Source organism: Dipodomys merriami, unplaced genomic scaffold (genome assembly GCF_024711535.1).
Source record: "Dipodomys merriami isolate MVZ:Mamm:240054 unplaced genomic scaffold, mDipMer1.0.p SCAF_7, whole genome shotgun sequence".
Lineage (NCBI taxonomy): Eukaryota > Metazoa > Chordata > Mammalia > Rodentia > Heteromyidae > Dipodomys > Dipodomys merriami.
Window position 1 is genome coordinate 48,129,445 of NW_027206290.1, and position 24,169 is coordinate 48,153,613.

The 24,169-nt window shown below is 37.2% G+C and overlaps 1 non-coding gene across 1 annotated transcript; it reads left to right on the top strand.

The window, feature by feature from the left end:
* Positions 1-7,429: 7,429 nt before the first annotated feature.
* On the top strand, positions 7,430-7,555 carry LOC138817399 (U6atac minor spliceosomal RNA). Its single transcript, XR_011368852.1, has one exon. It is a non-coding gene; the product is annotated as a U6atac minor spliceosomal RNA (small nuclear RNA).
* Positions 7,556-24,169: the final 16,614 nt, after the last annotated feature.

The following is a 24,169-nucleotide window of genomic DNA, read 5'->3' on the forward strand; positions in this document are numbered from 1 at the left end:
TATTGTGAACGTACCATGCAGAGGGGTTACAATTATATGAGCAAGGTAATGAGTACATTTCTTATCAAGCTTTGTTGCCTCCTACTTTGTTTCCCATTACCATCCCTGCCCTACCATCTCCCCCACCCCCAGCCAAATTCAATTTTCCACATAGCATCTTGTACATTTCATTGTTACAAGGGGTCTACCTGTATCCCTATTTAAACAATTTTCCCCTCCCCTCCCCAAATTATACTAACATCAAATACAGTGAAAACAGGGTTTATACTGTGGGGGAGGGACATACAAAGCAGCAAAAAAAATCACCTTATAAATATGTTAGAAAAAATATCAAGAAAGAAAACCCATTTGAATCCTTATCTTGGTGTTCATTTCACTTAACATCAGTTCATCTGACCGTTTCTGCTTGTCTCAGACATATATTTGTTATTGCAAAAAAGGGAAATCATGGGACCTATGTTTCTTTAGGCCTGACTTACTTCACTTAATATAATTTTTTCCAAGTCTTTCCCTTTCCAAACAAATGTGGCAATGCTATTCTTTCTCATGGAGGCATAGAATTCCATTATATACATATACACATATATACATATATACATATATATATATATCTACATCCACATCTATAGGTATAGATGTGGATATAGATATATATCACATTTTCTTGATCCATTCATCTACTGAGGGGCATCTGGGTTGGTTCCATATCTTAGCTATGGTAAATAATGCTGTGATAAACATAATTGTGCTGGTAGCTTTAGTATGGTCTTGTTTGTGATCCTCTGGGTAAATGCCCAAAGGTGGGATTGCTGGGTCATAGGGGAGCTCTATGTGGAGTCTTTTGAGGAACCTCCATACTGCTTTCCAAAGTGGTTGAACAAGTTTACACTCCCACCAACAATGCAGTAGAGTTCCCTTTTGGCCACATCCCCTCCAGCACCTGTTGTTGTTAGAGTTCTTGATTATAGCCATTCTAACTGGGGTGAGGTGTTATCTCAGTTTTGTTTTCATTTGCATTTTTTTATGGCTAGAGAGGTTGTGCATTTCTCCATGTGTCTATTGGTCATCCTTCTTTCCTCTTCAGAGAAGTTTCTCTGTAAGTCTTTTTTTTTAATTGTGAAAATACCGTACAATTACATAGGGGTTACAATTACATGGGCAAGGTAATGAGTACATTTCTTATCAAACATTGTTGCCTCCTCCTTTGTTTCATCTTACCATCCCTTCCTATCTCCCCCCCCACTATCCCCCCTCCACCAAAATTGTAAAGTTCGTTTTTGACATAAGGCCTTGTACATCTCATTGTTGCAATGGGTCCAACTGTATCCCTTGTTAAACGATTTGTTTTTTCCCTTCTCCTACACAAATTATACCAACATCAAATACAATGAAAGCAGGAGTTATACCGTGGGGGAGGGACTTACAAAGCAACATCATCTTATAAATATGTTAAAAACAATCGCAAGAAAGAAAAAATATTTGAATACTTATCTTGGGATTCATTTCACCTAACCTCAACTTAACTGACCTTTTCTGCTTGTCTCAGACATATACTAGTTATTGCAAATAAGGGAAACCATGGGACCTATGTTTCTTTGGGCCTGGCATATTTCACTTAATATAATTTTTTTCCAAGTCTGTCCATTTCCTAACAAATGGGGCAATATCATTCTTTCAAATGGAGGTATAGAATTCCATTATATATACATATATATACATATATATATATATATCACATTTTCTTGATCCATTCATCTACTGAGGGGCATCTGGGTTGGTTCCATATCTTAGCTATGGTAAATAATGCTGCAATAAACATCGTTGTGCTGGTAGCTATAGTATGGTCTTGTTTGTGATCATTTGGGTAAATGCCCAAAGTGGGATTGCTGGGTCATAGGGAAGCTCTATGTGGAGTCTTTTGAGGAACCTCCATACTGCTTTCCAAAGTGGTTGAACAAGTTATACTCCCACCAACAATGTAGTAAGGTTCCCTTCTGTCCACATCCCCTCCAGCATCTGTTGTTAATTAGAGTTCTTCATTATAGCAACTCTAACTGGGGTGAGGTGGTATCTCAATGTTGTTTTGATTTGCATTTCTTTGATGGCTAGGGAGGTTGAGCATTTCTTCATGTGTCTATTGGCCATCCTTCTTTCCTCTTCAGAGAAGTTTCTCTTTAAGTCTTTAGCCCACTTATTTATTGGGCACTTGTTTCTTTGAAGATTTGTTTTTGGGCGATTTAAGTTTTTATTTTCCAGGTATATTTTAGATATGATACCCTTGTCTGTTGTATGGCTAGTGAAAATCTTCTCCCAAATCTTCTCCCAGAAGCTCTGCAACTTCATGCAATCCCATTTGTCCAACCTTTCTTTGATTTGTTGTGTTTCTGGGTCTCTATTAAGAAAATTTCGGCCTGTGCCAAGGAGACCTAGAGTTTCTCCAATTCCATCCTGTAATGTTTTCAGAGTGTCTGCTTTGACTCTGAGGTCTTTGATCCATTTGGAGTTGATTCTGGTGCAGGATGATAGATACGGATCTAGCTTTAGTTTTCTAACTAAGTAGTTAGCCAATTTTGCCAGCACCACTTACTGAAGAGGATGTCTTTCTTCTATTCTATTTTTTTTAGCTCCCTTATCAAAGATTAGATGGCTATAGGTCTGTAGGTTCATTTCTGGGTTTTCAATTCTATTACATTGGTCCTGAGGTCTGTTCTTGTGTCAGTACCAAGCTGTTTTGATTTCTATGGCTTTGTAGTAGAGTTTGAAATTTAGTATTGCTATTCCTCCAGCACTGTTCTTTTTGTTAAAGATCATTTTTGCTATTCTGGGTCTTTTATTGTTCCATATGAATTTTTGGATTGCTTCTTCTATTTCCTTGAAAAATGAGGTTGGAATATTGATAAGTATCACAATGAATTTGTAGTTAGCCTTGGGAAGTATTGCCATTTACACGATGTTGATCTTTCCAATCCAGGAGCATGGGAGGTTTTGCCACTTTCTAAATTCTGTTTTGATTTCCTTTTCCAGGTTTTTAAAGTTTCATCATAGAAGTCGTTCACTTCTTTGGTTAATTTAATTCCTAGGTATTTTATTTTTTGTGGGGCTATTATGAATGGAGTTGCTTTTCTAATTTCAGCCACACTTTTCTCATTGTTGGCTTACAGAAAAGCCATTGATTTTTGAGGGTTGATTTTATACCCTGCTATTTGCCAAAGTTTTGAATCAGCTTGAGTAATTTGGGAGTGGAGTCCATGGGATTTTTTAAATACAAGATCATGTCATCTGCAAAGAGGGAGAGTTTTACTTCTTTCCCTATTTGTTTCCCTTTTATGTTTGCATCTTATCTTATTGCTGTAGCTAGGCATTCTAATACTAGATTGAAGAGAAGTGGAGAGAGTGGACATCCTTGTCTCATTCCTGAGTTAAGAGGAAATGGCTATTGTTTTTCACCATTAAATATAATGCTGGCTGTAGGTTTGTCATATACAGCCTTTATTGTATTGAGGAATGTTCTATGGATTCCTAATTTTTCCAGAACCTTCATCATAAAGGGGTGTTAGATCTTGTTAAATGCTTTTTATACATCTATTGAGATTTCCTTGTGGTTCTTATCCTTGTTCTGTTGATACGATGTATTATATTAATTGATTTGTGTATATTGAACCAGCTTTGCATTCCTGAAATGAATCCTGTTTGATCATGGTACATGATTTTTTGGATGAATTGTTGAAGTCGATTGGCAAAAATTTTGTTGAGAAATTTTGCATCAATGTTAATCAAAGTAATGGGTCTATAATTCTCTTTCTTTGATGAGTCCCTGACTGGTTTTGGGATGAGGATTTTAATGGCTTCATAGAAAGAGTTCAGTAGTGAACTTTCTCTTTCAATTTCATTGAAGAGTTGGAAGAGTATTAGTGTGAGCTCTGTTTTGAAGGTCTTGTAGAATTCAGCTGTAAATCCATCTTGTCCTGGGCTTTTCTTAAATGGAGGTCTCTTATTGCTGTTTCTATTTCTATTGCTATGAGCCTGTTAAGTTGGTTTAACTCATCTTGGTTTAGTTTCAGCCTGTCAATATTTGCTAGGAAAAGGTCCATTTCTGTCAGGTTCTCAAACTTATTATCATAAAGTTTTGAGAAGTATTCCCTTATGATGTTTTGAATCTTGGTTGTTTCTGTGGTGATGTTTCCATTCTCATCTTTGAGTTTGTTTATTTGGATGTATTCTCTTCTTTTTCTGATAAGATTTGCTAAGGGTCTGTCAATTTTGTTAATTTCTTTGAAGAACCAACTCTTTGTTTTGTTGATTCTTTCTGTGTTTTTTGATCCTAATTCATTTAATTCTGATTCAATTTTAATTATTTATTTTCATCTACTGGAGTGGGGTTTAGCTTGCTGTTCTTTTGCAAGGAGGTTCAGATGTGTCATTAAATTCAACAATTATTTTGTAGGAAAGAAAATTCATATCGCATTCATCTGTATCTGCAAAAGAGACTAGAAATAAACACAGAGTATGTCTATCATCTTTCTGTACATTAGCTCCAAATAATTCTTTAAAAAGCCATACAAGTAGTACACATTATTTGAAGTACCTTTCAGATTCTGGGGAAGTGCTCCATGACCATTGGTACTTTTGCAATTCCCCAGGATACCAATTACTAGATGTTTCCTTGGCATTTATACTACATACATGTTCACTTTGCAGTTTCACAGTAGGTGAGGGGTATGTGAGGGAGTAAAGTGAATTTTGTGCTGTTAGAATCACCCTAAAATCCATGATTAGAAGAAGGACACAAGGCCAGTCAGAAAACTCATCTACCAGTACCCAAGCTCAATGAGTAGGACTTCCAAAGTGTATTACAGAGCAATGACTCATGTGTACAATTTCTAAAAATGAGGCAACTCTAAGAGATAACTTGTTTTTCAAATATAAATGGAAATGCTGGATATATATATATATATACATGTAGATACATGTATATATATACACACATGTATCTACATGTATATATATATATTCAGGTAGACAATAATTCTTTGATGTGTCACTATTATGGGAAATGAATAGGAGTTTGACAATATTCTGTCTCAATTATCCATTGGATCCACAAAATGAGATCTAGTTCTCAATGAAATGGCTACCCTATGGTAACAAACTCACTTGCTGGTGATTTTGCTTTGGTGTTCTTTGTGCTTTCTTCTCTCAGGAAGCATAGCATAGATGAACGCAGCACTGTGCTGAACATCAGACAGTTGAAACCTCCATTATTTTTTCCTACAAAGAGTGAGACAGGAACAATGGTGCTTCACACCATGTCAACTGCTCCATTCTTCACAACTGTTTTTGATCAAAATATACTCCTGTGAAAGACATCTGGGGAAAAAGAAAACCCTGGGGACAGATAAAGGCTGGGTCAGGTGATGACAATTTTCCTTTGATGCTTTTGACCTGTTCTGAGGTCACTTACTCTCATGGTGACTGCCCATTACTGATAGAATCTGGCCTTTAAACAAGTGAGTTAAAATGGACCTGCATGCACCACTTAACAATTGTGCTGTAAAACACGCTGACTTGTGAACCGAGTTAGGTGTTTTACATTACATTGTGTAAACGAGGTCATAGCTTTGGCATTGTGTAGGCCATTCTCCCAAAATGAATTTAAGATACTCTTCTGAGAGAGTTAGATGCAATTATCAAACTATGTTGTTCTTCCATAGACATATTTAACCAAGGAAACCTTTCACCTCTACACATTTCTGAGTACACAAATCACCCCACAAAATAAGACTTTCCTTACTCTTCTCTCACTCTCCTCATCTTAGGAGACTGGAGTCACAGGTCTCCACAGAGAATGAATCATATTATTAATATGATGCCAATTCTCATGTGGTATTTTGGAGTTCTGATTCTGGTATCCAATTCTAATGCTTCTTCATTAATCATGCATGGGATAAGAAACAGCTCTAAAGGTAAAGAGTTTAGGAACCTCATTTAACTCTTTCTCCTCCACACCTTCCCAAAGTGAGGTGTGGAACACATATATACCAGCCTGGTAACACAACCAGCTGAGCTGAAGAGAGCCCACTGGTCTCCACTGAAAAGCAGTATAAGGTTAGCTTTCAGAAACGTGAGCTGAAAGCATGACTTAAATGGTAGTCCTTCTGAGTGTGAGCCTTGAGACGAAACCCCACTACTGGCAAACACAGAAACAGAGAAAAGAAGAAAAAAGAAATAAACAACATGAAATAATTCACACACACACAAAAGGAGTAGACTACTTTCTCTTTCAATAGGTTTGTTTTCTTAGTCTCTACCATCCTCTGTAAAAGAGGATTAGAAGTTGGTTGTCGGGTTTTTAAAAATAACTTTCTACATGAAGCATGTATTTAAACATATGTATTCAGGGCCTTGGCACAGAGTTACTGTTTAGTAGTTGCTATTTGAAAAAAAAAATTCAGTATCACTGCCCAATATGGCTATTTTTTCCTAACAACTTTGTTTCATTATAAAAGTGTTAAAATCTTGTGACAGGAAAATTAGTAAATAGTGAACAATACAAAAATAAATTCCTGTTACATCTTCTCTAACACATATAATTTGGAAGTACTTTTACATCTTCTAAAAAAAAATCTCACGCTTCTTCTTTTTATCTGTGTGATCATTCTGTACACATTCCTTTTTTTCTTCAGTTTTCCCTATTACTGGAGAATTAAGAAATTGAGCCACAGAAAACTACCTATCAAGAAAATGTATTTCAGTTCTAAAAAAATAGCTGTCTTAGTTTCATTTCAGAATACACTTAAAATGAATATACTTGTAGCAATTTTCTTTATAAACCTACTAATCATGAGATTTTGTGTGTGTGCATGCCAGTCCTTGGCTTGAATTCAGAACCAAGGCACTGTCTTTCACTTTTTGCTCAAGAATGACATTTTACCATTTGACACACGGCTTCACTTCTAGCTTTTTAGTGGTTAACTGGAGATAAAAGAGCCTCACAGACTTTTCTACCTAGGTTGGCTTTTGAGTAGCCTTGTGAGTAGCTAGGGTTAACAGGGCTGGGCAAGGTTTTTAATTTACAAAGTGAATAGAAACTTCTACACCAAATTCTTGATATAGAATATTTTTAGTTTAATGTTTCAGCATGAAGTAATTATCAAATTACCTACTATTCAAAAAGTACTTTGTTTGTAAGATCTTTCATCTGGAGTAAATGCATTATACCAAAAATATAGCACCCAGCCCTGGATACAGTAACAAAAGCATGGGGTGTGGAAATGATAGATTATATGTGGAGGTCTCTTGCTCATCCATCTGGGTCTATGAAAATATTAACCATGCAAAAAGAGTTGTTGAACACACAGTGAATTATACAGCATATTTTTCCCTGATAAAAGGTTTGAGGAACTTTGTTGAACAAAGAAATTTCTACTTTGTGTTGTATGAAAGGAGAAAAGGTTAGCACTCCCCTTGACAAAGACGGAAGAGGCTCTTGGGCATGTCAACACGCATATGGTTAAGGCATTGCCACCTACTTTGTGGCATCTAACCATTGCTTTTATAAAACAAAATGCTTAAATAGGGGTACAGGTTGACCCATTGTAACAATGAGATGTACAAGACACTTTGTTGAAAAGGAGCTTTACAATTTCGTTGGAGGTGGGGGGGTGGGGGGAGTGGTTGAGGAGGTGGGAGGGAAGGGATGGTAGGGAAAAAACAAAGGAGGAGGCAACAATGCTGGATAGGAATGTACTCATTACCTTGCTCATGTAACTGTAACCCCTCTGTACAATATTTTGTAAAAACGTACAAAAATCTTAACCAATAAAAGATAACATTGTTTATTCAAAAAAAAGTAATTTCTACCTGGTCTTACATTAGACTTTCTTGTTGTTTTCTCTCAGAAATTGTCATATAGCTGAGCTAATCTTGAACTCATGATTCCCTGCTTTAGTGTTGAAATTACAGGCTTGTACAACTAAGCCTGGCTTATATATTATTTGCTCTTGTTGTTGTTGTTTTGGTCAGTCATGGGCCATGAACTCTGTCTCTGAGTTTTGTGTTCAAGAGTAGTACTCTACCACTTTAGCCACAAAGCTACTTCCAGTTTTCTGGTGGTTAATTGAAGATGAGAGTCTCATAGACTTTACTTCCCAGGATGGCTTGGAACTGCAATCCTCAAGTCTCGGCCTCCTGAATAGCTAGGATTACAGGCATGAGCCAGCAAGGCCTGGACTAGTTTACATTCTTATTAAATGCTATGTCTAGAAGGAGTTATTCATCTAGTGCCCCTGGGCCACAATGGAGATTCATAGGGATTTTCAATTAAAATTGCATGTCAACTCTAAAGTACGTGAATCTATCTCAGGTGGTCTAGGAGACTGTGGTCTTTGCTTTATTCAAAGCACTCAGTGCTTCACTTGATGGTGTTTATTTCCTTCCCCTTGCTGAGGTAGGATCCCCTCTTTTGGTGTTCCGCTCAGACTGTGATGTGAAAGGCCACCAAAAACACATAATGAAATTAAACACCCCTTGGTGGTGGCATTCAGAGAAGATGTCTTTTAGAAGTGATGAGAATGAGGGCCTTTTTCTATTACAACGTTAGGGCTTCATGGAAGGGCTTGATGGAAGCTACTCAGGTTCTTTGATCCTTCTCTCCTGTGAGGGCACTGGATGCTGCTACCTTGACCTTGGAATGTAGAGCATTCAGAGAACTATGAGAAACAATATTCTGTCCTCTATGAGTTCCCTCTCTGTGGGGTAGAGCTTTACAGAGACCAAGAAGCAGGTGTATTCCTGTATTGGCAATGTATGCTCTCATGTGGAGACCAGTCTGTCTCCTTCCCCTATAGAACAGCTCAATATCTACTGCACTGCAGAAACACAGTTGGAATGTTGGACATGAAAACTGGCTGGATCTACTTGGCATTACCAAGAAATGAACTGGAGAGAGGTTTGTAGTAGATCTCACCCCCCCCACACACACACATCAAGCAACCATGCTCAACCCCCAATGGCAGGATACCAGGCCATACCTTGCCTTGTTTGCACTTTCTTACATGACAAAAGGAAGGGATTCACAGTCTTGCTCCTAATCTGAAGAGGGAGAGAATGTGATTATTTACTCCATTGTTCCATTCTTGTCTTCATAACCAGAAAAAAAAGTCTTACAATATTCCATACCCAGAAAATAGGGCACAGACTAATCCATTGCAAATGCTCCCCAATTCTTCTTTTATTTTTGTTTATTAGAGTAACAGTATCTATGTTTGCACTTTAAATCTTACAAAATCTTCTGACCATTTTAAGCATACACGTGTGTATCACGGTGACCACAGGCGGCTGTTTTCTGAAAGCTGTAGGAGTGGCAGGATGTTTGTAGAACACAGGGTCAGATCCAGAAATTCTCCAGTTTTATTTTGATACACAAACAGTCCAAAGCTGTGGAGAAAGAAAATATCATATGCATGGCAACAATATGCTTGGCGCTGAGCTCATGGGTGATTACTGAGAAAATTTCTCATGGCCCTTCCGGCATTTTGAAGAAGTTGTTATTTTAAACATTATACAATTAAAACAACAACAACAAAACAGGCCCAGGATATAAGGTGACTTCTTAGAAACCCTCATAGCTAGGAAACACTACCATAGACTGGATGACTTAAACACGAACTAGTTCCCCCAGATTCAGAGCTTGGAAAGTTCAAGGTCAAGGCCTTGCAAATTCAGTGTCTTGGAACAAGGGTTTGTTTTTCTTAAGTAAAAGGAGAGAGACAGAGCTCTCTGAGATTTCTTAAGGCAGGCACTAATCCCATTCAAGAGGGCTTCCTACTCCTGACCTTATCCCTTCCCCAGACCTCCACCGCCAAATGCTATCACAACCACAACAGACATTAGAAGCTCCATTAATGAGTTTTGAGGGGTGTAAGTGTTTAGCAATGCTGAAATTGCAGGTGAGAAAAGGCATAAGGTGTTTCATGAGATTAAACTAACAGAATGACATAGTGGAGGCTGCATAGAGACTGCAAAACATAAGCCATTTTGTCAATCCAATATTGTGGGTGGAGAGTAGAAAGCAGAAGCATCAGCTTGTATGTCTGCAGGGCATTTACTATGTGACAGGGGACGTTGAATGTACAAATAGCTAATCTAAGAGAACCACATCAGTAATGTTTGAGTCATGCTTATTCTCTAGGCAAAATGGATCTATTTCGACACCAGGTTCGTTATTGCTTCACATTTGGATGTAAGCAGAGCTTTCATTATCTGAAACATCCCTCCAAAGTGATAACTCATTCACTCCTAATGATTCCCTCATAAATTTGTTTATGGGTGATTTCAACTATGGGGTGTCAACTGAGATGCCGAGTTTTAATGAACACGGGTATGCCAAATCGTCCATTACAGTGGGCAAATGAGGCACTTGGTCCAAGACACTTTGCAGAGTGTGTTTAGCGTAATGAGCTCAGCATTAGGACAGAGCATGTGTCTGTTATTTGCTTTAGAACAGAGCCCCGTCAAAGTTGATGGCTTAACCACATAGCTTTCTGAGTGGTATTATGATATACGACAATTTTTCAGAACAGTCTGGCAAGGTGTTTGTTTTGGCAATGCTGTATTATGGGGTCCTGTTCTTATTTTCAATGGATGTTAGGAAAAAAAAATGAAGTAGGCATATTCTTACTTTCTTCTCCTTTCCTTTTCCTTCCCTTCTTCCTCACAGCTCTCTCTTAAGCCTTTTTCATACCTTTTTGTTCATTTCTATTATACATATATATATGTATATATATATATATATATATATATATATATAAATGAATAAGGAAAGAAGTCCAGTCCTGCAGACTTACCGCTAAAATGTAAGATAATAACTTTCTGGGAAATGTCAGATAACAAATATTTCAGTTTTTCTAGGCTTTGCAATCTTACAATGCCAAATTTGTACTGTTGTGACATCAAGGCCATCATAGACGATAACTGAATAAGCATGTCTGTGTTCCAATAAAACTTTGCTTATGGACACTAACATTTTAATTTTATGTACATTTCACAGATCAAGAATTACACTCCACTGGGTGCCCTTGATTCATGTTTACAGTCTTAGCTGTTCAGGAGTCTGAGATCTGCAGGATAGAGCAGAAAAGCCTGTGAGACTCCATCTTTAAAAAGCCATGCTGAGATGGATGGCAGAGGTTCGTGCTTGTAATCTTAATAACTCAAGAGACTGAGACCTGAGGACAAGTTCAAAGCCACCCAGGAAACAAAGTCTGTGAGACTCTTACCACCAATGAACCACCAAAAAACTAGAAGTGGTGCTGTGGTTAAACTTGTTAGAGCACTAGCCTTGAGCAGAAAAAGCTCAGGGACAGCTTCCAGGCTCTGAGTTTAAGCCCCACAACTGACAAAAAAATGCCTTGCAGGAGACATGGTTCAAGTAGTAGAGAGCTAGCCAAGGAAGCAAGCCAAGAATGTTCAGAGATGAGTTAAAACTCAGATACTGGCAAAACAAAAATACAAACACCAAAAACAAAATCATTTTTTCAAGCCAATCATGATAATACATATCTATAACCTTTTGCACTTCAGAAGTAGGGTATCTCAAGTTTGAGGCTAGCATAGACTGAATAAAGAGAACTAGTCATACTATATACTATATGTTGTATATAGTGTATATAATATATACATATACTGTACTATATAATATATAGTAAATAAAACATACACATGTGTATATATAACATATAGTATATAATCTATAGTATATTATGTAATTTGCATATTATATTACATATAACATATACATATATTTATATACATTTATATTTATTTATATATATTTTATAATATATATCTATATATACTTTTTAAGTGATAAAACATTAACACAGGAAATTTAGGTAAAGAAGGATTTGTTTTATCTCATGGTCCCAGAAGTTTCCTTGTGTCCATGGTCCCTTGGTTGCCTTGTTTCTGGAGCTACCTGTGTTGATGTAGAAAATCAAGTGAGGAAATAGATGGTGATGAGAAGTAGCAAAATGGCTCATCTCATTACAGATGGAGAGAAAGAGACAGAAAGAGATAGAGTGTATAAGGAGGTAAGGTCAGGGACAAGATAAACTTTTCAAAGGCATGTTTCCAGTGACCAGTTTCTTCTTTTTCCAGACAGGTTCATTCAGCTTTAAACACACTAGTGGATTTTTCCATTAATGAATCTTCTGCTCCAATTCCCTCTTAGTATCACTATCAGTACAGACCAGGCCTTGAACACATGAGCCTTTGGGACCATTTTATATCTATTTAATATGATCTCCTTCTCATTAGTTTCACAATAAGAAAAAAGTAAAGACCATTCAAACAACTAACCTACCATGCAATGAAACAAACAACAACGTATATAAGTGTTTAAACACACACACACACACACACACACACACACACACACACACACACACACACACACACACACACACACATACACACACACACAAACAACCATGCATCAGCCAAGCAACAGTGGCTCACTCCTGTAATCCTAGCTACTCAGAGAGCTGATATCTGAAGAAGGAGGTTCAAAGCTAGCCTGGGAAGGAAAGTCTGTGAGATGCTTATCTCTAATTACTCACTAAAAAGCCAGAATTGGAGCTCAAGTAGTAAAGCACTCTAGCCCTGAGCAAAAAATGATAAGGGATAGAACTCAGGTCCTGAGTTCAGGTGCTAGGACCAGCACCTCCCGCTGCCCTCCACACACACAAAGCACCAATTAAGCAAGTAAGTCTGTGATTAAAGTCAGTTCAATATCACATTTGTCAAAGTTTCCCATTCTCAATTTCTATGTTAAAATTCCTAAACTTGTCTTCACCCTCTGACTATATATATCCTTATATATATATATATCCTCAGTTAAGACTTTCATGAAATACCTTCCTGTCATTTACTTCTCAGTGGGGGCTGTCAGCACCAAAGAACACAAACTGAGCTCCTGGAACATCAGAAATTCGTTTTGCCTCATTCTGGAGGCTAGTATTGTAAAATCAGTTGCTGGCCAGGCTGGTTTCTCCTGAGACTATTTCTCCTTGGATTGTCAATAGCTGCTTCCTTGCGTGTCTTCACAAGGGAGCTGCTCATGTCTGCTTCTATTTGTACAGGAACAATCATGTGTCAGACTAGGACCCCAGCTTTGTGACCTCACTTAACTTTAAATAATTTCTTAAAGGGCCTGCATCCAAATAGAGTTACCTTGAGGGTTAGGGTTTCAACGTGTGAATTTGGGGGAGACACATCATTTACTCTATAATATCCTCAATCATATGTATAAAACTCAAAGAGAGTAAAAAAAGTACTCAAGATAAATAATATTGTAATGCAATATTTTAAAAAGAAAATCAATGCAAAAATAATTTAAAATGAGGTCAGGATGTGCATTTACTGTTCTATTCCTTGCATGTCAGAATTCAGTACAGTTTAGACTCACACGGAATTCTTCCTCCCTCCTTCTTCAATCTAGCTATTTCCTTTTTCACTTATGACATATAACGTTCCTTTACTGAACTTTTGAAAACTGGGTTTTATGACTATATTTGTTTCCTCAATTTCAAAGACACTATCTAATGCATAGCAAGTGAACAGTAACTATATGCTTTTAAACTATGTGCCTTTCCCTATGATGTCATCAGGTTAATACAGAAGTCAGAATACTTCGAATCAGAAACATGTAAACAAATGTCAAACACCTTTCTCCACCACATTTAAGATGACAAGATTTTGAGTAAGTCTATGGGTTTTGGAAGCTTGTAATAAATGGAAAATAAATGGAAAAAGCCAGAAGTCACATGGTATATGGTAATAGGATGGAACTTGATAGGATGAATAATAAAGCCAAGTCCAAGCTGGGTATCTGTAGCCCATGCCTGTAATCCTAGCTACTCAGGAGACTGAGATCTGAGGATCGCAGTTCAAAGCCAGCCAAGACAGGAAAGTCTGTGAGACTCTTATCTCCAATAAACCACCAGGAAACCAGAAGTAGTGCTGTTATACAAGTGGTAGAGCACTAACCTTGACTTGAAGAATTGAGGGACAGGGCCCAGGCCCAGAGTTCAAGCCCCACGACCGACCTCCCACCCCAAAAAATAGCCAAGTCCTTCCTGTCCCAGTCATACACCAGGTTGGTTATGTGAGACTGACTCTTCCTCAATCCCTGATGCCTCAGTTTACATTTATAGGTGAGAAAACCAAGGAGGAGAGAAATTAAATCACATTGAGCTCACAGACATTGCATGGATTGAAGAAAACAAACATCCTTCTGAATTCTAGCTACCTATTAAATTCTTTTTGGTACACATCAAAGAATAGAGACCTATTCTTCTCACTATAGTATATATGAATCACAAAGAGCAGTGCAGATCACCAGTGGTCTTGAAATTCTGCAATAAAACAGTCTCTGAAATCAGCTTTCTCACTCCCTTAAGTTTGCCCTTGTCCAGATACTTGAGGGTCAGTATTGTTCTGTTTGACTGTGTCTGCCTTATGGAGCTATGGATTATGAGAAATAGATGGCAATTTTATTGCAGCTAAAAAAAAAAAAACAGGATCTACCAGTTCTGAAGAGAAAGGATTTTTCCCTGGTCAGCACCACTTATCCATCCTTTGGAAGTATTTTCCCAGAAGACCTTGGGAAGACATACAGCTCCATTTGTGATCACTTTTAATGAGTCCATGATTGCTTCCTCTGTATTCCCATATCTGGCTCCATTATTGGAATTCTCTCATTCAGTTAAAGTCCCGTTCTTGTTTCTTTGCTGACCTAGGTCTTTTGGTGGAGATATGTGTCTCATGGAATTTCCTTACCAGGCTGGTTTTGAATCCCAATCCTCAGATCTCAGCCTCCTGAGTATTAGGATTTCAGGTGTGAGCCACTGGCACCTGCTTCTTATACTGGTTTTTAGAATACGTAGATAATTATGCAAAGCAATAATTGAGTGTTTATTAGATCAAGAAGAGGATATTAGTAGGGTAACATTGGGGTTTGGGATTTTTTTCCCCTAATTTCATACTTGTGGCAATCAATGCACAAATAAGTCCAATTCTATTAGGAATTTTCTACAAATACTAAACATACAATTCTACTTATCTACTTATCTTTAGTCTATACTATTTGTTTTATCTCTAAAATCCAGTTCAGTGGTTGGTACATGGTGAGCATTGGATGAACCCAATAAATGAACATGGGTACATATTTTTAGAAATGAAATTTGAGCCCCACCAATCCAAATATAAACTTTAAACACAAAATTATTAGTTAGGGGCTGGGAAGGTGGCTCAGTGGTAGAGCGCTTGTCTTGCATGCCTGAAGCCCTGGGTTCAATTCCTCAGCACCACATAAGCAAAAAGAAAAAAGCCGGAAGTGGCGCTGTGGTTCAAGTGGTAGAGCGTTAGCTTTGAGCTGAAGAGCTGAGGGACAGCGCCCAGGCCCAGAGTTCAGGCCCCACGACCAGAACAACAAAAAAAAAAATTATTAGTTAGTAGTAAACTATGAAAGTTTACAGCGTGATTTCTTTTCAAAGTATTTTTAAAATACTTTATATTATGAACCTACCATTATTTAGCCACAGATCATTTAAAATCCATTTCAACGCATCTTTAATTCTCATTTTTATACCCCAGTTGATTATTATAAACTTTAATTTTTCTCTTAGCAATTTAGCAATATAATATTTTAGAACACTTGGATGTTTGAGAATACATTTGTTTCGCTTCTCAAAAACTGAGAATACTTAGCCATACTTTATTCAACTTTTCTTCTGTGCTGTCTTTCTAAGTGAAGTATTTTTATATAGATATATAAAGGTACTATTTTACAAGCAGCCAGCAGTTTTTGGTTTCAAACTGGCAGGAATTTAAAATTACTCTTACAATTGAAAAATAAAAAGATCCATATATGTCTTATTAGTATTAATTTTATTCATATTAATTTCCTTATTAATATTAAAGTTTACTACCAAAATAAAGCCCCACTAACTAGATAGCTTAAACAACAGAAATTTACTTTCTCAAAATTTAGAGGCAGAAGTCTGAAATCTGAGTGTAGGAAGAGCTGGTTTCTTTTCTCCCCTAGGCTTGGCTATGGCCACTTTCCCTCTGTCTTCATTTAGCCTTCTTTCTGTTTTTCTAAGGATGTTTAGTCCCTCCCACAACTCTCATTCATCTTTGTCATCTTTTTTTTAAATATAGAATTTATTGTTATTATAGAAGTCACATACAGAGGTGATACATTTACATTTGTCAGGTAATGAGTACATTTCCTTTCGCACAGTGTCATCTGTTCCCTCATTCCCTCCCATTCCCTCCCTCCCATCTCCACCCACAAGGTGTATAGTTCACTTTCATCAATGTCTAGTGTGCTCCACTGTTGCACTTTTTCAGGCTTTTTCCTCAGCTTCTGTGCCTCACCCCACAGATATGTACATAAATATACTGTATATAAGGTAAAGATACAGAATCATCAGAAAAAGAATAAAAACAAATTTACAAAAGTCTCTTGTTTCCGTATCTTTGGAGCTCATTTCAGTATGCATATTGTTCAATATAAATATGATGGGCGCGCTTAGGCTTTGCACCTTTGTGGTTCTCTCCTAAGACTATCCTGTTTTGGTCTCACTGTATGTGAGTATCTAGAATCTTATCATTTATGATTTCCTAGTGTGTTTTAGATCTAACTTCCACATATCACAGAAAACATGCACCAGGTGTTTCTCTGATCTTGGCTTACCTCACTTAACATGATTTGATCTACTACCATCCATTTCCCTGCAAATGACATTATTTTATTCTTACCCATGGCTTTGTAAAATTCCATTGTATATAGGTACCACATTTTTGGATCCGCTCGTCTATTGTGGAGCATCTGGGCTGTTTCCATACATTGGCTATTGTGAATAGTGCAGAAATGTACACAAAGGCTTTTCCTCCAAAGGAAGTTGCATTCTGAGTCACTGAGGGTCAGTGTTTCAATATATGATAATGAAATAAGGATACATAATTCAGCTCATAGCCTTGACCTTAAAGACCTTTGGAAATGATTCTGTTCCAACACTGAAATTTGTCTCCCATATGTGTTTCATAGGATCCTCAGCTATAATTTGTAGCTATTATCAATTATGTGCTTTGGTTGTTTAGTTCTTTGCACCTACATTTTGAAGGAGTTCTCAGATTTGACTTCTATGATCTGATTTTTGTGTGTTCAGTGAATTTGATCCAACACAACAGTGTGAGTTTTAATTCTTACACCATAGTTTCATGTTTGCCTCATTGGTTCTTATCCTATTGTGTATGTCATGTCATTTGTTATTTTTTTACATTTAGCTTGCATTTTATTTCGTTTTTATTTAGCTATTTATGGTGCTCTTAGAGGTATTCTTTCAATTTGCTTTTAAAATGTCTTTTCCTTCTATAGATTATAATATAATATTAGAAGATTTTACTTTAGCATTGGAGTCAACAAAAATAATTCCATGCGGGAATGTCTTCTTTGGAAACCATATTATTTATTTTCCTATTGAAAATAATAGGGCATCTTTTCAGACATGAGGTTTTCCAATGTGCAGGTTGTCATATTGGTCCTGGATCCTGTACTTCTCACCTGGACTATTGCTATTTTATAATTTGATATTATAACATGGTCACAATTCCTAATGCAGTATTCTTTGAATAAGGTTATGGAGACATAAAGAATGGTCTTGTATTGTCTATCACTTACACTGTGCATTCATTATCCACATCCCCAGGGATTGTCTAGTTTACACATGATGATGCAAAATTGTATTCTTGAGCATTATGCCTGCAAGGATTTGACATACACTTCCTCTGAAATTATTTGATCATTTGTTAGTCACGGGAGACTGTTGTTTCTGGCCATATACAGATAATTGGTCTAAAGAGGAAGGAAAATCTATTTAGCATTAAAGTTTTCAATTGGGCAGGAAGCTCTATAGTTATGGAGCTCTTAGGAATAAGTGGAAGAAAGTTGTCTTTATTGGTAGATGTTGTGGTAAACACCTTTAGACATTCCCTCCAGGCCAGAAGCACATACTGAACTAGCTAATACCATAGTTGCTCATGGCTGAAGAAAGTTTAAGTGCACAGCCAAAATAGAGGTTGTGATCATTGTGGAGATGAAGAAGCCTTGCTTCTCACTGGAGACATCTTCATAACACCATCTAAGCTCCAGAGCAGACCATGAATTCAGCTACTCCATCCCCTATCTAATCCTGCTTCCCTTACTTCCTCCCAGTGTTAGCACACAAAAAAGTTCTTCCCAATAAGTTCTCACATGCAAATTTTCCCCAGGGACTCCTGACTTAAGAAAGTCTTCCTGTCTGTTTTCAATGATTGAGTTTTCAATGATTAGTTTGGTCCCACATGTGTGTGTTCATGACTTCTTCTCCTCACAGTCTTGTTCTGTTGTCATTAGCTTTCATGAACCTTCTGGCTAGTATTTGACAATAGATGTTCTTGTGATCTGAGTTCTAGTACTGTGAATTTTACTGTGCTTTGGGGCCATCATGGAGTATGCGTAGGGTTGGGGTTAGGTTGCTTCAGACATTCTAGTTGGTTGCTATCAGTCTCCAAGTGATACAAAATGCACAGGGACTCTAGCCCAAGTGTCAAAAAGTCTTACCGAGATGCCATTTTAAGTCATTACTTCTGTCCTCTTAAGATATCCATTCAATTTCTGAAGATGTACTTCACTCAAACTCCTATTTACTCCTTATCTCCAGATTGTTCTAGATCTCAGAAGGCTGAGATCTGAGGCGTGCAATTCAAAAACAGACCTGGCAGGAAAGTATGTGAGACTTTTATCTCCCACAAATCTGCAAGTGAAGCTATGGCTCAAGTGGTAGAGTGCTAGCTTTGAGCAGAAAAAGGAACAGTTTCCATGCCCTGAGTTCAAGCCCCAGGACCAATACAAAAAAAGTAAATGTAAATATGATTATACGTTTTTTAAAAGTGACAGATTTAGGCAATTGGGCAATTTTATCACAGTCACACAAATAGAAAGTTCCAATAGTATGTTGGAAATAAAGGTTTTGATGTTCAAGTCCTTCATTCTCTGTAATTTCTCATGCTTACAATATATGTAATAGATTGCATCTTTATTGAATTAATTCATATCCTTATAAATCTTCAAATTTGTTTGCATTTGATTATGCAACTTTTAATCACCCACATCTTCTAGGAAGAATTAGCATCAGTAAGCACAGAATGTCTCTAAATAGAAGATTTTTGTTTCTTCCTTTGCAAAAGTAGACCAACAATAAATGAAATTACCATCCCCAAATTTTCCTAATCCCTCGATTTGTCAGTTACAGGATTTGTCATGTTAGGCAGGACTCCAAGGGACTTATGTAATTATGTTATACCTGGAATGACAGCACAAGCAACATTGAAAAAAAATGGTGACACATTTGGACATTTGGTCTAATACCATTACCCTCAGCACATTAGGTCCTATTCACAACAATACCGTACAAGTCACTGTGATATGACAATCCTCTGTAGCCTATCTAAACTTAGATTTCTTCTTCTGCAAGTACATACTGAGTAACATGAACCATTTATTCTGCTATCATAAAATTTCTTTCTCCGGGTGGTTGCAAATGCTGCAATGCTATTTTCTCTCATGTCAATACTTTTCTATTTCTCTCAAAATAAAGAACAAACCCCCCAAAACAAGCCTGCAAAATAATGCATCATCTAGCGTCTACCATTTCTCCTTGCCCATGACCACTGTGCAGTCACAGTGATCATCTCCCTTGAGTTCCCCTGACCAACTCTGTCCTCTGTATTTCTGCATGCATGTGTTACTCCTTACCTGGAACCTTTTGCCCCCTCATTTTTGTGTGTTGTCCTGGGGCTCAATCTCAGGGCCTGACCACTATCCTTGGGCTTTTATTATATTTTTGCTCAAGGCTAGCACTCTCTACCACTTGAGCCACAGCTCCACTTTTGGCATTTTGGTAGATACTTGGAGAGAAGTCTTCTGGGCTTTTCTGCCTAGACTGGCTTCAAATTGCAGGCTTGAGATCTCAGTCTCATGAGTAGCTAGTATTACAGGTGTAAGCCACTGGCACCCAGCTGGCCTTTATCTTTACCAAAGCCTGTTCATTCCCGATGTCTTGTCTGTATGCCTATTTAAAGAGCTATATTAACTTCCATTTATTAGCACCCAAAGCATTCTGCTGCTCCTTCCCTTAACAATCACAGAACTTTTTCTATGACTGTCTTTTTAGCCAACCACCCCCCCATAAAGTTGTATATACAAAGCCTAATTATCTATAGTTATATTTTCTTCTTCTCTGATATATAGTAGTTATACATGATTGAGGAGTTAATGATAAAAAGCAAATTCACAGTGGAGAACAAAAAATTTTGAAAAGAAAACAGAATTCGAAGGCATCTACCACCAACATCTTCAAGGAGAAAATTAGCATTCATAGAAAGAAAATTCCTTAGATTAGCCTATCATTTAATTTTCAGGCTAACCATAATATAACTAGCTTTATTTAATAGACACAGAAGAAAAGTCCAAAAATTATAAATCAGAGATCACAAAGTCATATAACTCTCAACTGACAGAGATAAGATTTCATCAGTGTGCTGCCCAAATCCAGAGCCTATCTTTCTATATGGTTCCTTTAAGGTTACAACAATGATAATGAATTCACTTGTTCTTTTATTGAACATTAAAAAAAATGAGCTTTTATTCTAACTGTAATGTTAGCTTTCTCATTTAATAACCACAGTAATCATACAGAATTCGATTTTTCCTGTTCAAAAATGAACAAGTGAGTACAGAGTATGGAGTCATTGTGCAACTTGACCAATGTCATAAATATAGCAATGTTAGTCAGCATGTGACCCACATTTTCCTGACCTCAAAGCCTATGAGCTCAGATGACTGTGCTGTTCTTCCAGTAGTATTGGGTGGTCTTCTATTGACTTCCCTTATTTTCATGGAAGCAAGATGATGCATTTCAATACTGAGTCATGGCTCTCATTTTATAAAGGGTATGCTTGATCTTGAGAGCAGAGGCTTAAGGATGTAAGCTTTTACATTTATTTTGTAACTTCCAAGGAAGAGTAGCTTCGACTTGCTTTTTATTCTTTGACTTTTAATTTTTAAAGAACTGTATTTTGTGGGAGAGGTGAGGGGGTAGGAGGATGCTGGTTCTGGGGGTTGAACTCAGGGCTTGGGTTCTGTCCTTGATCTTTTGTGCTCAAGACAAGCACACTACCACTTTGAACCACACTGCCATTTCTGGCTCTTTTGTAGTTAATTAGAGATAATAGTCTCATGGACTTTCCTGCCCAGGCAACTTTTGTACTACAATCCTCAAATCTCAGGCTCCTGAGTAGCTATGATGCGTGAGTCACTAGAAACTTCTACTTTCATAATCTTCTGGGTTCAGTTGAAGTTGGAGACAGGCTCTGTGGGTGCTATGGGTACTCTACCAGCTATGGCACTGGAAGTGCAGCTGGTATCACAACAACCCTGTCTTCTTACTTCGTAGTTAGCATACCTATTTATTGTATGAATCTTCCTAAGAACCCACTTGCTGGTCTTTCATATAAATAAAAACAAGTTTATTCTTTTTTTTTTTCATTGTTACCCCCTCCATTGTTTTCCCCCTACCATCCCCTCCCTCCCTCCCTTCCCCAAGGTTCTTTTTTTTTTTTTTTTTTGATCGTGATTAAGTGATTACTTAATTTCCGGAAATTCACAGTATTGTGGAATAATGATGCTCATTTAAAGTCACAAGTTCATTCTAACTTTCCTGGAGCAAATTGTCTATCACAGTCTGTAATATATAACGGTGCTCATATGTTATATACCATATATGTGATCAGCAGCATGGGGATATTTAGTAGTGGTTCAACCAGATGAGTGGGAGTTCTTTGTTTCTTAAGTCCTGTTAGTTTTGTCATATCACCTAACATTTTGGATTATTCTTACAGAAACAAATTCCATCTTCATGGGGCTTAATACTGGAAATGGAAACATATGAAAATACATGTTACTGAGGGGCATCTGGGTTGGTTCCATATCTTAGTTATGGTGAATGATGCTGCAATAAACATAGTTGTGATGGTAGCTTTTGTATGGCCTTGTTTCTGATGGTTTGGTAAATGCCCAAAAGTAGGATGGTTGGGTGATAGGAGAGCTCTATGTGGAGTCTTTTGAGGAACCTCCATACTACTTTCCAAAGTGGTTGAACAAGTTTACACTCCCACCAACAATGCAGTAGGGTTCCCTTTTGGCCACATCCACTCCAGCATCTGTTGTTAGTAGAGTTCTTGATTATAGCCATTCTAACTGGAGTGAGGTGGTATCTCAATGTTGTTTTGATTTACATTTCTTTTACAGCTAAATAAGTTGAGTATTTCTTTATATGTATATTGGCCATTCTTATTTCCTCTTAAGAGAAGTCTCTCTGTAAGTGTTTAGCCCACTCATTTATTGGGCAGTTGTTTCTTTGAGGATTTGTTGTTGGGGAATACAAAGTTTTAAGTTCTAAGTATATTTTAGATATGAGACCCTTGTCTGTTATATGGCTAGTGAAGATCTTCCAATGTGTGGCATTTGTATTGATCTTGGTTGCTATGTCCTTTGCCATGCAGAAGCTCCACAGTTTCATGCAATCCAATTTATCCAACCTTTCTTTGATCTGTTGTATTTCTGGGTCTTTATTAAGAAAATGTTGGCCTGTGACAAGGAGACCTAGAGTTTTTACTTTTCCTTCCTGTAATGTTTCAGGGTATCAGCTTTGACTCTGAGGTCTTTGATCTATTTGGAGTTGATTCTGGTGCAGAGTGATATATGGGGAACTAACTTTGGTTTTCTATAGGTGTTTAAACAATTTTTGCAGCACCATCTACTGAAGAGGCTGTCTTTCATTCTATTGTTTTAGCTCCCTTATCGAAGATTAGGTGGCTATAGGTCTGTGAGTTCATTTCTGGGTCTTCAGTACTATTCCATTGGTCCTGAGGGCTGTTCTTGTGCCAGTACCAAGCTGTTTTGATTACTATGGCTTTGGATCCAACCCAGATGCCCTCAATAGATGAATGGATCAAAAAATGTGACACACACACACACACACACACACACACACACACACACACACACACACACACACACACACACACACACACACACACTAGAATTCTATGCTTCCATCAGAAAGAATGACACTGCCCCATTTGTTAGGAAATGGAAAGACTTGGAAAAAATTCTATTAAGTGAAGTAAGCCAAGCTCAAAGAAGCATAGGTCACATGGTTTCTCTTATCTGAAATAACTAGTATATTTCTAGGACAAATGGAAGAGTTCAAAAGCTATGACATATGACCACATAACCTGATTCTAAGTGAAATGAACCCCAAGATAAGGACACAAGAGGTTTTATCTTTGTTGCTGTTATTTTTAATGTACTTATAATATTCTGTGTGATTTTTTTAGTTCCTTTGTATGTTCTTCCCCCATGGTACAAACCCTGTTGTCACTATATTTGATTCTGGTGACCTGCGTCTTATATACACATTTTTCTAATTTGGGGAGCAATAAGGATACAAGAGGACCCATTGTAACAATGAGATGTACAGGACACTGTTGCAAACGAACTTCACAACTTTGTGGGGTAGGGAGGATGGGAGAGGAGCTGGAGGAATTGGGGAGGTGGAGAGGAAAGGGTTAGTAGGGGAAAGATAAGAGGTTGTAACAATGCTCGATAAGAAATGGACTCAATGCCTTACTCATGTAACTGTAACCCTTCTGTACAGTATCTTTACAATAAAAATAAGTATTAAGAAAATACATGCTAATATAGACACATTCCATCAATTAGTCAAGCATGAAGTTTATTTCACTCCTAGAAGTAGGTCATGTTAGACTTAAAATGATAAGGTTCATATTGATTTGAAAACAAAAATAAGTAACACTGAAAATTAATGGAGTTTATTTAACACCTTTCAAGTAATGTTTAGATATAGTCCTCATTTTATGCTCTTAAGGTCTTAATGAAGAATGAACATAAATGTAACTATAAACCCCCTGTACAGTATCTTTACAATAAAAATATATTAAAATAACAATAAAATCTTTTAAAAATTAGGAAAAAAACAAA